This window comes from Pollicipes pollicipes, unplaced genomic scaffold (genome assembly GCF_011947565.3).
Source record: "Pollicipes pollicipes isolate AB1234 unplaced genomic scaffold, Ppol_2.1 Scaffold_6052;HRSCAF=7182_pilon_pilon_pilon, whole genome shotgun sequence".
In the NCBI taxonomy this organism is placed as follows: Eukaryota; Metazoa; Arthropoda; class Thecostraca; order Pollicipedomorpha; family Pollicipedidae; genus Pollicipes; species Pollicipes pollicipes.
Window position 1 is genome coordinate 7,415,801 of NW_023596805.1, and position 6,000 is coordinate 7,421,800.

Sequence of the window (6,000 nt, forward strand, 5' to 3'; positions counted from 1 at the left end):
CAGGGCCAGGGTCACGCTGGACATGTGGCACCTCAATGTCGGCCCCTCGCACCACCACAAACAGTGGACTGAATCGCCGCTACACACCCGGACAGCGTTGGTGGTCTGGACCAGCAGGGACGGGGCTAGGCGCACCGATGTTTCGTCCTTCGGCAGCGTCTTAGATAACTTGTTTCAGGTTATTTGCATCCGTCCAGGCCGATTTCCGTGACGTGGTTCTGAAATCGTTGGCACTGTTTGTCTGCTGGAAACTTGGCCGCCAAAAGGGCACTTGTTTCGAATGGATCAAGCACAGGAAAAACTCATGTACTGGTGCAAGAACAACTGAAGCTTGACAACTCGTCGGTAACGCAAGAACTTCCCTGAATCCTGTGCCATGCTTAGTATGGCCTTTGCATTATTGTCTACGACAGCACCGACCGCAGATAAGCGCTGTCCCGCAGTTGGGAAACCATGGACGTGGAGCCCCACGCGCGCTCCCCGCTCGCGCCGCGCGGCCCACTCTACACCCTGCATCGTGGGGTTCAAGCCCGGAGCAGAGCACACATCTGGGAAGAACATTAGCTTGTGTTGGACCCGTTTAGTTGGCGTGCCTTTTGAAGGGTTCGTCCCAGGTATATGATAGCGCGTCTGTAATCATACTTACTCTCATCTTGCAAGTGAAGCCACGCTTGGACATCAAACGCAACCTCCGCGGGTGTCTCGGAGGCTCCGAGGACTGTTCGATGAACTGAACTTCCCTGCTTCTGTCCTTGCGCAAATTTCGGCGGCCAAGACTATCACCCACGCCAGTAAAACGTGGACGATCAGAGGTGTTAATCGGTCTGCACCTCAATCATCATTCAATTGGAGTTATATCTATATAACTCAATCGATAATGGTCATAATCATATGATGATTATGTGTCCGTAATGGTATGACATAATAGTATCATCCAAGGTGTCATATCAATAGTAGGGAAATTACCGGTGAAGAAGCCGCCCTGCCTTACAGGGCACTAACATGCGGTAATTGGTTGCACGAGCTGTCAGGCGGAGGACGCGCTGCCGATGCAAACAAAACATTACGTGGAACACGAACAAGGCCGGGAGACGTTTTTGTTCCACGCACGGAATGTCGGTTATCACTGTTATCAATATGCTCCGAACCTGTCTTACAGGAGACGTGGACCAGCGTTGGACGACCTCTCCTGTCCGCAGCATTCGAACGCGGCCGGTCGGGGCGGAGCCAAGCGGTGGCATTGGAGATACCCAGGGGCATTCTGGTTCCTTTGTACCGGCTGATTGGACGGCGGACCTGTGCGACCTTTCCGCATCCGGATAAATCAGGGTGTGGTCGGCCTCCTCCCTGCGACCACCTGCCACCAAGTCACGTGCTCCTCCCACCCCCCAAACCCATCCCCGCTCCGGGGGCCCAAGTGAAGGGTGACGACGTCCTAACCTGAAGCGTGGTGGGCGAGGGGGGGGGGGGGGTAAGGGCGGGCACGACCTCCGCGCAAAACACCAGCAGAAGTCGAATCAAAAGAAGCTGCTGACTCACGTTTCCCAACCAGTTCATGGTGCTGGTGGGAACTCCATCGCCGTCCCCTGCGGTCGAAGACAGGGGTAGTCGACCTACGCCCCAAACCGATGTGAACGCGCCGGGTTACTCTCCGGTTCGGCAGGCGATTCTTGTCTGCAGCAGCCGGGTGCGCCTCAGGGCACTGGCCGTAGCGTGCAGGAGGGGTGTGTAAATTTTGAAGCGTTCAGCGACGAGGGACATGTGTGGTCCCAGACTTGATCGCGGCTGTCATGACTACTGGTCGGGCACGTTGTGACCAAATAATTGTGATAATGCATCAACGCTTTGGATGCTTTTGTTTTCCCCTTTTTGTTTGGTCAGCGCTCTGCCGTTAGCATTTTTTTTTTGTCCTCGCACTCATCGCATTGGTGGCTGCCTCTGAGCGCGTCACTTCCTGGAGCGCATCAGGAGGTGCTCCGGGACGTGACGCAGATGATTCCAGATGCGGCAATCCTCAGCAGATCTGCAAACCTGTCCTTCAGGTGTACACGGACGTTGTCGGTGTCCGACCTGAACACATGGGTCAGGGGCCGTAGCCGTCGTTCTGATATTACTTTTGTAGACGATCTGGAGGTGAGCGTGGTGCAAAATGGGCGCAATTGATGCACAGTGACTTGGGCCGTCGGTGCGTCCTTAAACTCCAATTATCACCATTATCCTCAAAAGTATCACCATTCCCCATCACGGACATCAGCATCACCATCGCCATGGTCATCATCAGCAACAGCACTATCATCACGTTTATTATTATTGCTGCTATGATTATTATCATTATTATTACCATTATTATTGGTATTGCTATGGTTGTCATTGTTGTTATAATAAGTATTATTTGCATCACTGACCAACGCAATCATCACCGTCATCATCAACATCATCGGTGCGGTGTATCCCTGACCACCTGGACAATTTCGGCAAGTGTACCATCCGTCTGGGTCTTCGCCTCCTTCCGCCAGTTCTTCGCCAGCTGCCTGCTGTCGCGTACCACAGGGAGGGCCGTTCCTGTCCGACCACCACTTTTAAGCAAGGCTCATTGTTTCCTTCTTGTCCTGGAGAATCTCCTGCGCTCCATTGATAAGGCCCAGGAGATCGGCCGAGTACACCAGTATTGTAACAAAGTCCGGGTCCGCGGAGAGACGCGGGAAGCCCTTCGCACTGCACACCGTGCGCGGGTCAGACCGGCCATGGGGGTTCTCCTCAACTGGCGCCGGCATGTGCGCATGATCTTGCAACCTCATGCAGCGTACATCCGACCGGTGCACTCAAGGCCGCTTTACGCGGCGGCGCCCTGCGACCGCCACACCTGCAGAAATCGCCTCAGGCGACGAACCAGCCCCACTTCTCGTCAGTCTTTACGCGGCGGCGCCCTGCGACCGCCACACCTGCAGAAATCGCCTCAGGCGACGAACCAGCCCCACTTCTCGTCAGTCTTTACGCGGCGGCGCCCTGCGACCGCCACACCTGCAGAAATCGCCTCAGGCGACGAACCAGCCCCACTTCTCGTCAGTCTTTACGCGGCGGCGCCCTGCGACCGCCACACCTGCAGAAATCGCCTCAGGCGACGAACCAGCCCCACTTCTCGTCAGTCTGAGCGATACTGGACAGGGGCATTCCCTTCCCACGGAAGAAGACACGTCTCCCACCGTTCTGATGACCATCACAGTCTTCTTCCATTCGTAACCGAATGTTGCTTACTAGCGTTTTTTACTAGTTAGTTACAACTGTTGCTCACTGGTCAATAACTAGTTTTGCTTACTAGTTGGTTACTAGCGATGCTTGTTGATAAGTTTTTAGTGTTACCAATGAAAATGAGTGGTATTTACTAGTTAGCAACAAGTGGCACTTACCGGTTAGTTAGAAATGCTGCTTGCTAGTTAGAAAACGTTCTACTTACTAGATTGAGGCAGTGGACTAAGCAGCACAAATGCAGTGCATTGGGCAACGCAGTTTTCCTTGACCAGCGCCAGGACTCAAGCCCCTAGCCCTAATGTCACGAAAACACCATTATAGCGTCTTGTTCTCACGTTATCTGGCTTCACGCGAAAGTGACGCCGACACTGCAATGTGCCCTGGATAAAGCCTTTTACATTTGAGTAGTTTGTGGGCATATATTGTAGAGAGCACTCCTAGATATTTCGATTGCCTTCCGCGAAGCGTGCAATTATGGAATGTTGTTCCACACGCACCACGTCTTTGGTCTCCCCAACAGTTAGCGGGAAGCTGGAAAGGCCTCTTTTTCCAGATTTTGGTAGGGAATATATGCGGCCAAACAGTGCAGAGCGTTATTTTGATTTTGCGAGCTGAGATTTGTAGTTTTCGTGGGTGATCCTACAAAAAACGTCTTCGATGGCACGTCTAAATTAGCAAGCAGAGACACGAACTCTGGAAAGCCTCCCCTGAAAGCGGCGGTGCTCTTTGCCAACAGTTCCTCACGTTCCCGGAATACTAGATTATTCCCGGCTAGGAATCGCACGATCTCGCACGGTATTCGTGTCCACATTGACGCTCTGCTTTTTTCGGCCTCAGTCGCACGAAAAGACATGTGGTGAGCTGTGAGCTATGAGTCACATGTTTATCGACTTGTTCGCAAAAAGGATCCACAAAGGAGTAAGACCTATTGACCCGAAGTTGGTCAGTGATGATTCAGGATGTCACTTTCTTCTGTTGTGTTTTTTTTGTGTGATGTGCAACGTCTCCTTTCCGGTCTTCAGGCTATATATTTTTTTCTGATAACACGTTCAATGGTTTCGTTTGCGGTTGGCAAAATATGGAAGCTGAATAAATAATAGCTCCCTCCCAGTCGTTAGGATGAATGTCTTTCCTGATAGATATTCAATGGTTTGGTTAGCGGTTGGAAAATAAGAAGCGTGATAAGCTTATAATTTTTCCTGGGATTTTGTCTGGATCACACACTTTACAAGGATCCAGAGGATTCAATGTGGCGACATTGGGCATTCGGTTACCAAAACATTATCCGGTGTCGGTAAGAACGACGCAAGGTGATTAGGTGGGGTCCGTGGTGCGCCGATGTGAAGATCATATTTTTTCTTCAAACGCTCGCTGAGCAGTGCCACTTTGTCCGTCTCAGGTGTCGACAGCATCCCACCTTGCCCTATCAGCGGTGGTACTGTTACCTGCTAAAAGTGTTTAATCATGTTTCTCCATCAGTGTAACCATCTAACCAAGTTTGAAGTGATACCGAGATGGCTTGTATGCGTTTCTTTACTTGCTTTTAAATATCAGTCTCTGGTAGTCCTAGTACATTTTTAACTGCAGTTCCTTTATCTCGCCACCGTTACCAGGGGGCTATTGCACTGTCATCGTTTTGGTTGCGAGTGAGTGAACTGTGAACTGTAAGTCAGTTCATCGCATCTGTCTTGTGAATCGGGTCGTTACTTGCTGTTTGTTGTGTCTGGGAGGCATAATTTTGGAGGGTATAGATAAAGCAGTTTTAGTACAGGATCAGTGAATTTCTTTACAACATTTGTGATATCATTTTTAAGCATTCCGTTGAACTTGTTTGCATGAAAAGATTTTGTTATCCTTTCCAGCTTTATGCTATAATCCATAATTATTTTGTTTTGCGCGTTGCTATCTCGTGCATTCTGAAATTTTAAATTAACATGCACCGGAAAGCGGGCTAAATTTCAGAAATACATGGTTGTCGTATTTGCCTACGCTTTCGGGCTTGTGTACGGATACCAAACCACGAAAGCGGTTTGTTTTGTTAGATTTGTGGTAAAAATGCCATGGGATGAGCGAGGCATTTACATATCCTTTCTATGCATGGCTTTTGACGATTTAACTACGCATGTCATCATTTGTGTTATGGCATAGAATCTCCAAAATGTCCTGTAATAGGAGCGCAGGCGTGTGCTTGGGTTTATTTCAGTTAAAAGAGGGTTACGTCTGTTGGCGATTTGTGACCTTTGGAGGCCATATAATTCACCAAAATGTAAAGCGTAAGTATATTTGGGTGCTACTTAAAGTGGGATTTCGAATGGTAGTCTTTTCCTGCTGTCACCCCCAGTTCTACAAGTCGTGGGGGCCCCGGTAGCCCTGCCCTCCCTCGGCCCTGCACTCCCTCCCTCCCACCTTTTGGGGACTTCTTAAAGGTCAGAGTAGGCCACTGACCTTAAATTGCCCAAATCAACCTTTTTAGGCAGGAATAACCTGGCGTAATACCAGACGCTTATTCAAATTAAAAAATCAAAGCAATCTCTCAGGTTTTTGGTGAACGTCACCTTTCAAAGGTCAAACAAGGTCACTGACCCAAATGAATATCAGTAAATTTTTGCTTCAGAGTTAATTATCTTGAAGGCGGTTGAGGTCTCAGAGCACATTAAAGCCCAATCCTCAATTTGGCTTTGACCACGTTTTTCCCGAAGGTAGAATATGGGGAGAATGGACCATAACCTGAAGACTTAAGATTTTGATCCA